This window comes from Mirounga leonina, unplaced genomic scaffold (genome assembly GCF_011800145.1).
Source record: "Mirounga leonina isolate KUSES-001 unplaced genomic scaffold, KU_Mleo_1.0 Mir_176, whole genome shotgun sequence".
NCBI lineage: Eukaryota > Metazoa > Chordata > Mammalia > Carnivora > Phocidae > Mirounga > Mirounga leonina.
Window position 1 is genome coordinate 49,818,409 of NW_023270454.1, and position 12,410 is coordinate 49,830,818.

A 12,410-nucleotide genomic window follows, 5' to 3' on the forward strand; every position below is an offset into this window, starting at 1 on the left:
CAGGACGATTTTTTAGAATAACATTTCATAATGACACGTTTTTCTTAAACTACCGTATTGGTTCTTTTCAATAGCTTCAAATGGCATTTTTAAAGGTTAACTGCAAAGAGCCTGTTGAAACTATTCCTATTTCAAATTTTTTATTATTTTCCCATGGATGTTTCAAAGTCTTTGTTATACTGTCGAAGCTGTTCATCTGTGATTACACTGCACTGAGCTGTGTATGTGTCAACTCATTATCCCAAACAATAGTTAATACAGCAATTCTGAAACACAATGTTATTGCATGATTCTGGACTTAAAGAAAATATTTATCTGCTCTTAAATATGCTGGTACAGATACTAGTATTGTCTTCTTACTTAGGGAAACATTTTCATTAAAAGGCAGATTTATTTTTGTAATGGCTTGGCCAATGTTCTGAGTTTATCGTGTCTAAGATCTATGTTTCAATCATTAATAGTGTATACTGAACAATAAAGTACACAGCAAAATTTAGTAATTGTTTAGAAATTGGGTTAAAATGAGAATCAAAAATTCTATTCCATTAGCATATTCCTAAAGGGAAACAAATATTCTATTTTTTCAAAGATGAAAAATAAACAGGTCGATAGCTCGTGTGTTTATGTAGCTTATTTTGGCTGGCTAATTTTAAGGATATGGGAAGAAAATTAGAAAAAAAACTGCAATTATTTTCAGTTATTTATGGAATTATTTCAACTTAACAGGATACAAACACATTCAAAACTCTTGCAGTTCTAAACATACAGTCTAATAAATTCTTTAAAAAAGTGTCCTAGTTATGAGTCATAACCATTGCTTGGTTATCCATTCAGCTAAATGGCTGAAATAAAGATATATATATAGACTCTATTACAGTGTTGATCTCTATCCTAAGGACTTCTCTATTATAATTAGAGTTTCTAGTGTGAACACATAAAACCCCTAAGTGGTCTGGAATGATGTGGCAGTTACTTATTTAAAATTTTAAAGAATGACTCTTTAAGTAAAACCTTTTTTACTGTGAACTTTAAAAATACATTACCAGGGTACCTGAGTGGCTCAGTTGGTTAAGTGACTGCCTTCAGCTCAGGTCATGATCCCGGAGTCCCGGGATCAAGTCCCACATCAGGCTCCCTGCTCAGCAGGGAGTCTGCTTCTCCCTCTGACCCTCCTCCCTCTCATGCTCTCTGTCTCTCATTCTCTCTCTCTCTCAAATAAATAAATAAAATCTTTAAAAAAATACATTACCAAATTTTCTGCATTAGTAAACAGAATAATATAAAGAATTAGTTAAGACCAACTGGTTTTAGTTAAGACCAACTGATTTTAGTTAAGACTGTTTGGGTTTTAACCCAAACTAGTTTGGTGGCCTACTTTGGCAAGTTACTTAGCTTTTCTGTGCCTCATTTTCCCTATCTATAAAGTAGGGATATTAATTGTAAATACCTTATAGAACCATTCTGAAGATGAAGTTAGTATTTTTAAAATACTTGGAATGGAGCCTGGCACATAGGGCGTATTATATAAGTGCTTGTTAAATAAAAATAAAGGCTTACAATAAGAACATATATAATCTTCTTGGATAGAAAGAATTGTTATAATCCAAATGAAAGAGGACTGTAGCTTGGATAGGAATGTTGGTAGTGTAGATGAAAATAAGCAATCGTATGAAAAAGACTTTAGGAAACATTTGGCTCTGAAAGATGGATATTATGCTTAGACGTGGCATAACTCTAAAAATGGTGGGAACATTCACCGATACAAATTGATAAAAGTAGAATTGGCCTGGGGATGGCTATCTGCTCCCTGTTTTACACATGTTATGTTTAAAGAAGCACTGAAATTTCCTGCAAGCATTTGAAGTTCTGAAGCTCAGAAAAAAAGAGGTCTGTTCTAAAGACTTGAATTTGGGCTTCATTTTTATATGTGGTCATCACTGCAGCTGTCAGCATGGAAGAGCTCACCTAAGGAAAAAGTAAGGAGAGACAAGAGGGCCTAGAACTGACCATCAAAAAACTGCAACAAATAATGTCTGCATAGAGCAGGATAATCATTCAAAGAAGGAGAGTTTGCCAGGACAGGGAAAGATTGCTGTGATTTAGAAGCAAAGGAAAAGTGTTTCAAGAAGCACGACAACATCCAATGATGCTGAAAAAATTATGATATGGAAATTAAAATGTCCATTAAATTTAGTGATGTGGAGTTAATTGGAAACATGATCAGGAGTCATTATTCTTTTTGAGTAGTAAGAGTGGAAACCAACACTAAATTTGGTGATAAAGAGAACCGGAGTAGAGAAAGCAGAGATGCTGATCATTGACCATTTGTTTGAAGAGTTTGGCTGCTGATCCAAATACAGTAGTTGTACAATGGAGTACCCAAGGGGGGGAAATAGATCAAAATAACCAATATCTGGAATCTGATTTTTTTTTTTTTTTTTTTTTTTTTTAGTTTTACCGCTTTAGTATCTTTAAATTGGCCTATTTGTAGGCTAGGTGATAAATGAGTACATTGTCTACATCTTTTCCTGAAAATAGATTAATGAATCAAAGTTCATTTAACCTGTACAAAATTACTTCCTTGCTCTCCATATTTCTTCATAGTTTTTACCCAACTTATATAAACAGGACTAAACCATTGCTTAAATTATCAACATCGGTAATATCTGATTCTTCGCCCAGAATCTTGGCCCACAGGTCTGTGATAATTGCATTAAGAAGATAATAAGAATAAATAACTCTCATGATTTGAAGATATGGTATCAATTACCTTTATGTATCTTGCCTCAAAGTTTGCAAATTTATCCTTATTAAGTAAAAATGCTACTGCCAAAAGAAGGTAGCTTATAACTTTGCCCAAATACGTAGAAGTTTAAAGACAACATGTAAAAATGAACCTTTGATCTTACGATGACATTGATCATATGATATTGATCTTATGATATATATTGCAAGCATGATGAATGTATTTGAGAAACTTTCTTTTCTCATAGTGCACCCTGAATAACATTTTTGGACCACATAGTTGAATCAGTGAGTAATAACAACAGGCAGGTAGACAAGAAATTTTATCAGACGTTATAGTTTTCTTTATACTAAATTTATTAATACCTAGAGATAGTTTTAATTTTATAGAATTTTATAATTTTACTTGAAACCTAGGGTTATCTTGTAAAAATCCCATGTTTCTACAATTTTCATAAGTGTCTGATGCTATGCCCTTCCCCCATATCAAAGGAGATGACCTGAAATACAATTTGCTGAGCAATGGAATCCATCAAGATGGCAATCAATTTCCTATATGTTTCTAAATATAGGAAACACCTTTGCTCTATTTCCTCAATGTTGTTTTATGGAGGGAAATGCTTTTTCCCTCCACATGTAATTAAAAATCAGAAAGTCCATATTAGTCTTTCTCATCCTGAAGGTCAATAAAAGAAGTAAAGTATAAGGTGTATCTCTTTCTGGCAGTCAAGGCAAAAGCATCACATATATATCCCAACATTGGTTTTTCTTTAAGTGATGGTTTCTTAAAACACTTCTTGAAGGAGTAAGGTGCTACCATGATGGTTGTGTCACTTACTATATGTAAACCTTAGAGAGTTGTTTAATATTTTGAAGCCTCTGATGCCTCATCAGATAAATAAGGATATTAATAGTACTAAGCCCACACTGTTAGTGTTTTGTAGGGAGTTAAATGAATTATTGTATGTAAAGGATTTAGAGATAATAGTCTGTAATACAAAGTTTTTAGAACATTTTAGGGTTTAGTACTTCATTATTTTTGTTTTTGTTGTCAAAAAATTTTTAAGCTCCATTGTTCATCATAGAAAGAAGATTCTGGAAAAAGAGTTTTGGAACGTAATTGCTATATTGCAAACAATAAAAGACATACCCTACTTATTACTACAACAAAGAGTATTGCATCATTGACAACTACTACTTTTTTAAAAAATAGTAATTGTTATTTAAATGGCTATTAATTTAATAATGATCAGCTTAATAATTTGACTGATAACAAATTTAATTAATAATTAAATAATTATTATTTTAATAATTAATGATTATAAATAATGATGTAATGATTATTAGAGCTTATGGTATTAAAATAATTATTGTTTATATTTATTATACTTTATTGAGGCTTATATTTTTACATGCTAAATATCAATGTTAATAAATGACAAAGCAAGTGCGTTAATTCTAAATATTGTACTCTAAAAATACAATTCCTACTTGCTAAATTATATTGCAATAGGAATGAGAAAGGACATACAAAGTTGACTCAAAATATTTTAGAAGGTACATTCAACAGTATGTGGGGTCTATAGGTAAGACAGATATGAGGTAAATGAAGCTGTAGATTCCAGTTTTTAAAAGACCAGTTACTTTTCCCATATCACTTGTTTTGCAGGTACAGCCTTGTCTTTTGTCTTCTGGGCTTTTCTATCCTGTACTTTTAATTCAGGCATTACCCTCTACCACTCATGCCAGAATTTCTTGACTGGTTTCTTTTCTTTTCTTTTTTTTTTTTTTTTTTTTAAGATTTTATTTACTTATTTGACAGAGATAGACAGAGAGCACAATCAGGGGGAGTGGGAGACGGAGAAGCAGGCTCCCCCCATGGCTGAGCAGGGAGCACGATGTGGGGCTCAATTCCAGGACCCTGTGATCATGACCCAGGTGCCCCCTTTGACTGGCTGCCAGTCTATCCTTTCTACTTTTCAATATTATCCCCTTCTGGTCCTTGATGATTGGCTCCATATTTCTCTTGTACCACACACCTGGAATCTGGAATATCTTAATTATTTTCCTGTTCTTGGCTTTTATCTTGAGCAGTGCTATTAGCTTTTTTCATTTTAAACACCAATGATATATTAAATTTCACTGATAACTTTGTTTCCTTCTTCACTGAAGCAATAGAAGCAATCAGAAAATAATCTTCTTACCACCAAATTTACTATGCTACTGTACGAACTTTCCTCTTGAAAGTTGTACTTGATGAATTGTCCTCACCCAATTTATGCCATTCTCCAACTCTTGCACTCCTTATCTCATCTCCTTCCATGTACTTAAGGAATATATTCCTGCAGATATGTCTCTCTCATCCATTAAAAATGCACATTACAAATATATTAAAGAAAACAAAAGGCCCCTGCTCATTTAAAATACACAGCAAATCATTCCTTTGATCCTCCAGATTTCTCCTCCACCCTCTATGGAAGGCAGAATAATTACCCCCTACCCCCGCCTAAGATGCCCACGTCCTAATCCCTGGAACCCATGAATATGTTACCTGGCATGGCAAAAGAACATATCACAGATGTGATTAGGTTGGGGATTTTAAAATCAGAAGATTGGGCGCCTGGGTGGCTCAGTTGGTTAAGCGAATGCCTTCAGCTCAGGTCATGATCCTGGAGTCCCGGGATCGAGTCCCACATTGGGCTCCCTGCTCGGCAGGGAGTCTGCTGCTCCCTCTGACCCTCTCGCCTCTCATGTGCTCTGTCTCTCATTCTCTCTCTCTCTCAAATAAATAAATAAAATCTTTAAAAAAATAAAATAAAATCAGAAGGTTACCCTGCATTATTCTGGGTAGTCCCAATGTATGTAATTAAAAGATGAAAGAGGGCTGGGCGCCTGGGTGGCTCAGTTGGTTAAGCGACTGCCTTCGGCTCAGGTCATGATCCTGGAGTCCCGGGATCGAGTCCCGCATCGGGCTTCCTGCTCAGCGGGGAGTCTGCTTCTCCCTCTGCCCTTCCCCCCTCTCATGCTCTCTCTCTCTAATAAATAAAATAAATAAATCTTAAAAAAAAAAAATAAAAGATGAAAGAGGGTGGCAGAAGAACCAAGGGAGGACACACACGTGTGGAAGCAGGGGCACTGAAATGGAGAACAGGGACATGAGAGTAGGCTTGCAGACAGCCTCTGGAGGCTGGAAAAGACAAGGAAGCTGATTTTCCCCTAGAGTCTCCAGAAGCGATGCAGTCCTGTCAAAACACTGATTTTAGTCCATCTGGACTTCTGACCTCCAGAACAGTAAGATAATAAACTTGTGCTGTTTGGAGTCACTAAATCTGTGGTGATTTGTTACAACAGCCATAGGACATGAATACAACCTCCATTCCCTCTTGAACCCAGTCCTGTCAGGGTTTCCTCTTCACAACTGGAGACAAAACACTCATTTCAAGGTCATCAACATCATTGTGCCCTACCTTTCAGCAGTCTTTGACATCAAGGTTTGTTTCAAAATATTTTTATTATTCTTTGATTATCAGCTCACATTCCTTTATTCTTTGTCAAATCTTTTAAGTCTGTTTCTAAAATGTGTTCTTCGAGAAAGGAAGAGTGTGTTATTTCTGTCAGGCACTTGCCTAGAGCCTGATGGTATAACCACCCTATGAAAAATTTTAATGTCAATTCTCAAGTCTTTTCAGACCACAGAAAGAATTCAGACACCCACTGAGTGAATAGTGATGTGCAGTTAGGATTTATTCAAGGAAGCTCTTTTATTACCCCTGCTTTATTCAAAACAAGATTGAGACAGGAAAGTTTCCTTTTGAGGGCTTTTTTCTCCCTGAGTTCAACAGTTGGGTCCTGACTCTATATGGGCATCTGCGATTCCATTTTCCGCCCAGATCAATCTATATTTTCTCCTCCTTTACTTGCACATAGATGGTTCTTCAAGTCCAGGGTCCAGGCCGCCAGGCAACAGAAGAATAATTTGAAGGAAAACACCAGCTCCAGTGTTAGTTTATGTTTGTGGAATGCAGCTTTCTTGTCATTATTGGCATCTGGTTGTTTCCCTAACATTACCACCCGCTCTGTTTAATCTTAAAAACAACTTTGTTTAAAATATTATGTCCATCATTCATAAGAATCTATACTGGGAGCATTTTCTCTGTACATCTAGTGTGCCATCTCCTGGAAGTAGAAAACCCCTACTTCTCTAAATATTTATACACTTGGCTATAGAGATACCACACGCTTTGATTTTCTTCCTATTGCTTTTGTGTTCCCTCTCAATTTCCTCTTTTATCTTCTCTTTTCCTTTCCAATTATTTGAAGTTGGAATAAACTAGGATTCACTACTAGGACATCTACTCTTCTCTGTATGCACCCACACTTTTTTGCTCATGTAGTTTTAAATGTTGTTATTATATTGATAACTGTGAAGACTCCAGTCCAGAGGTTGTCTCTAAGTTCTTAATTCTAAGATATAGCTACATGTTCAAAAAACATACTTGGATTACTGATAAGTATCTCAAAATTAATATGTCCAAAACAGAAAACATAATTCCCCTGCCCAAACTATTATCACCAATCCCCAGTGTTTACTTTCTCAGTAATATTGCAACATCCTCTCTGTTGCTCAGAGGATCATACATCATTGATTCTTCTTTTTCCCTCATACGCCACATAAAATTTATTATCAGGTATTCCAGTCTTGCCACTCTTCACCACCTTACATGTGCCCACTTCCCCAATTCAAGCTATTATTTCCTCTCACTTGTTTTAGTGTAATATCTTATGTCATCTCCTTGTGCTAACACAGTTGCTCAGAACTTGACTGCATACCTATAAAAATGTTAACATAAATATTTGACTTGAGATTTGTTTTTAATTTAACACATGTCCCCTCTACTTCCAAAATGTTTTCATCATCACACTCAGACCAAAATGAAAATATACGCAAGGCCTGAATGAATGCCTAACTAAATTCCTTTTTGCTCAGTTCCCCCTACCCTTCTCCTCCCTGATTTGGCTCTAGCCACACTTATTTTTACTTATTCCTCAATATGCTAAACTCTTATCCTTGAAAGATTTTTGCACTTCTTTTTTCTCTTTCCCTGAAATATTCATTCCTCTGTTATCAGCCATATCTCATTTTTTACCATCTCCCTTTGCTTCCTTTAATGTCCCTTTTCCAGAGAAGTTTTCATGGCAGCATTACTTTAAAAAAATTGTATTCTGGAAAATTTCAAACATATATAAATGTGAGAGAGTAATTTGGAAAACCACTGTTGGAGAGGAAGAATTTCCTATGTGCTTTGAGATTCTTTTGGCTGGACTAAGAATCAAACTCATATCAAACAGATTAACAGGAGAAAATCAAATTTAATAGCATACCTATGTGGAATCCACAGAGACATGAAGTTCCAAAGACAGTGAGGCAATTTGACACTTATATGAGCTAAGGGGAAAGGTAGAGTCTGAAGATACAAAAGGGAGAAAAGCCATTAGCAGGAAGGTGAAAGGAAATTTTTGGAAAACAAAGGTTGCCCTACCATGTAGATAAGCTTCTTAAGTGAAGAGGAATCACTGTTAATAGCTCTCTTCCCGGTACCAGCAGGCAGTTGAGGGGGAGGTAAAGAGCTTTTCCTGAATCTGCTGGGTTTTGATTGCTTTTAACTCAAAATAATGTTCATGCCAAAGTAGCCCATCTTGTGGCTGCTTGCCCTTGTTTCTGACACCACCATGTCTGTGTTATTTAGTTTCAACAATTATCACCTCATTAAGCAGAGTTTTGATCTTGCAGATGTTCATACATTTAACTATGAATAGCCTAGATGCTTGGAACCAGGCTGGCCCATGACAGAAGTCAAAATTGGCCCAGACAATCCCTTTGCCAGGATTGGCTTAAATAACCTTTTTTTCCTATCTTCAGAGGTTAAGGGGCCTGCTAGTTAGGTTTGACTTAGGATTGTCCACTAAATCCTTGTTCTAGTATCCCCTGGAGGCCCACCAAAAAGGGTAGGAGGAGGTGGAGATGCAATCAAGAACAAAACTAACCTGCAAGACTGTCCATGGTATAAAGGGACACTGCAGGCACAGAGAAGGGAAAGGATCAGACGCCACACTGCATGAAAGCAGTTACATATAAAGGAAACCCCATAAGGCTATCAGTTGATTTTTTACTGGAAACTTTGCAGGCTGGAAGGGAGTGGCATGACACATTCAAAGTGCTGAAAGAAAAAAAATCTGCAACCAAGAATACTCTATCCATCAAGGCTATCATTCAGAATTGAAGGAGAGATAAAGAGTTTCCCAGAGAAACAAAAATTAAAGGAATCCATCACCATTAATAAGTGAATAAATAAATATATATATTCTAACAATCATTTTTCATCCAAATAACATTACCAGCAATATAAATAATACAATAAAGTAACTCTAAGATAGTGCTTGAATTTGAGATTTTTTTCTGACTCATTGTGCTACTGCACTACCCACCTACTTCTTACCTGTGATTTGGGCTAAAGCCATTGTGGGAATGTTAAGTTGGTCTTCAAGGGCACCTGAAATGTCTTCCAGAGAGAGGTCCATAATTAACCCAATGCTGTTATACCCTGTACCTATTTGACAGCATGGTGTAATGAAAAATTGCACTGAGAATTAGAGATGTGTGTTGTGGCCCTAAGTGAATAACACTTACTATCATTTGGCATTAGGCAAGTTACAAGTTTGAAACTTAGTACATTTGTACATCCAGCTTATCTACAAAGGGATTTCAAGGGTGACGCCGTAAGTGAAATTGCTTTGATAGCTCTAAAACATGATTTCAATGCAAAGTGCTCTACTTAAATTACAGCATCACCTGCACCTAAACAAATACCATCCATAATGAGGAGTTTAAAGCATTCTTAAAATTCTACATGTCCAAGTAAATATTAGAAATTTCTTGGCCCCCCTGGGATTATTATGTGGTTTCTCCTATCAAATAATCAGAAAGAGTTAACTGGAGTAACTGACCAAAAGAAGTGTTTATTCTTTTAAAATCCCTCTAGTAACATTTTGCTGGCCATTTAATAATCAGTTTTTAGGTATATATTTAGTTGCATGTAATATTAAGGAAAAAATTCTGAATGCAATTTTGTCAGATCCACCATCTGTCTCATTATGTAAATGACACACTCTTGGTTTAAGCATGTGAAACACACCCTCACTTAAGGTAGAGCATAAGGTAGAACTGATTATCTGGAAACCTGTAGGTCAACTAGAAAAAGCTGCCTGCTGGTGATGAATCCAAAGGCTTTCCCACACTCAGCCTTGGCCTCCCTCTCTGTCAGTGGTGGAAGGGCCAGCACTCTACCACCTCATAGCTGCATCTATAGGAAAAAAGACAACCGGGGCCACAGAGCTTTGTCAAGCTCCACACTTTGGCTGGGTGTATGCTGAAGCTTTCTTTAAGAAATAAAGTAACTTACTTTCTTCCAGTTCTTTCTCACTTTTTCTTCTAGTCCTTTCCATTTACTTATTGCTACTTTTTTTTTTCAAGATTTTATTTATTTATCTGACAGAGAGAGACACAGCGAGAGAGGGAACACAAGCAGGGGGAGTCGGAGAGGGAGGATGGAGAAGCAGGCTTCCTGCCAAGCAGGAAGGACCTAGGATCCTAGGATCCTAGGACCCTGGGATCATGATCTGAGCCGAAGGCTGACGCTTAAAGACTGAGCCACCCAGATGCCCCTACTTATTGCTACTTTTAAAAATCTACACTGGAAAACTTTTATAACTATATTGGAAGAAGAAAAATAAGATGCCATCTAAAGTCAAAATAAAAATAAAAATATCTAGGGCACCTAGCTCTTGGTTTCGGCTCAGGTTGTGATCTCATGAGATTCAGCCCTGCATCGGACTCTGTGCTCAGCATGGAGTCTGCCTGAGATTCTCTCTTCCTTTGTCCTTCACCCCCACATTCTCTGTCTCTCTCTCAAATAAATAAATAAATCTTCAAAAAATCTGAGTATTAATAATTTCAGTGGCAATATATACTCAAATGAAAATTCCAAAAAATTAGGAACACATAAGTGAAGACAAGAATAATGAAATAAGGATAGAGATGGCAAGTTGGCAAAACTTACAAATAATCAAAAATCTCGGTGAGAAGGAAATTTTTAGTCACAAGAGTATAATCCAGGAATAATCTTAGTAGACCTTAGGCAATTATAATTGCATTTCTCTTAAGACTTTCGGATGTTTCATTTTGCTGTTGGAAAAAAAAAATAGCAAGAGAGTGTACTTGGATCAACAGACAAATCAGGAAACAAAATTTGACTTTGGATTAGGGCAAACCTATCTTCAAAGCCTCACTGCAACTTACTGGTTATTTATTTGATTTTACATAGTAAAATTACTATTTATATCTCCTGAGACTCAGCATGTGACCTGACTCAGGGTTGTTTTAAGTAGTAAATCACGGACTTATGTAAAGTACCTATGGTGTATCTGTGCCCAGCAAATGCTAGAACTGAACTATATCATGCTTGTTTTCTCCTCCAGCATGCATTTTTAAAGCCTTATTCATTTTGTATTTCTTAATTCCTACAGAAGGCCTGGTGCACAGAGAATATTTATTAATTAAAAAAACCTTCTCTTGAATATTTGAAAATAGGCAGCAACCTATTTCAAAAATGTCAATGATATTTAAGTACTTAACTCAAGTACTTAATTTTTTTTATTTTATAAGGACAGAAAAGGTAGTCATAGTATTTTAAAAAATAACTTCAGAATTGTTGAAATATTTTCTTTTCTGTTGGTGTAAAGAATAACAAAAAACATTGTTTAAAAAACTAGGCATTTGAAACAGAAGATTAGCAAGTGTGTTATTTTGGAACACCTTTGGAACAACTTTTCATTAGTTGACACAATTTCTGCCTGTTTAAAAAAATTTGTAAACAGCATATAATCCAGGAAAGAAAATTTCAATAATGCCAATAATTCCACTGCATCTCATAATAATTGTGCTATCTTTTGTTGCCTGTAGAACTCATAAAGTTTAATCTTTTTTCTATAAAAATTATTTATTCTCACTCCCCAAAATATCTAACAAGATTGATCATTCTTTACCTTTCAGGCAGCTATGATAAACACATACATACACTTACATAGACACACACACACACACACACATGCACAGATTCCAAAGAAATTAAAAATTCAGAGTACTTTGTTGTCCTTTAATGTTAGTAGTAAAAATGGCACATGTTAAAAGGGATGGTTTGTAACCTCACACCAAGATACACATGTCCGAAGTGCATCCAGGACTATTTCAAACAGCTGCTTTTGGCACTGAGCTAAATTTAATGCAGGTTGTCTCAAGACTACTCTCAGTACCATTTTAAGTGACAATATAGCTGGAGTACCATCCAACTTGTATTAAACTCTCCTTTTCAAATTGTGTAAGTATAGCCAGAAGTACTGATTTGATATGAAATGCACTCACATGCCAAGCATTATATCTAATAGTTACTTTTCCAATTTCACGAAATTTGACATATTTTATAGAGTTTTTTGTTACTTGAAAAATAATCACTGCAAAAGCAAGAATGAAGTCTTTTAAATTAAAAAAATGTATCTTTTCATTATATATATATATATATATATATATATATATATATATATATATATAT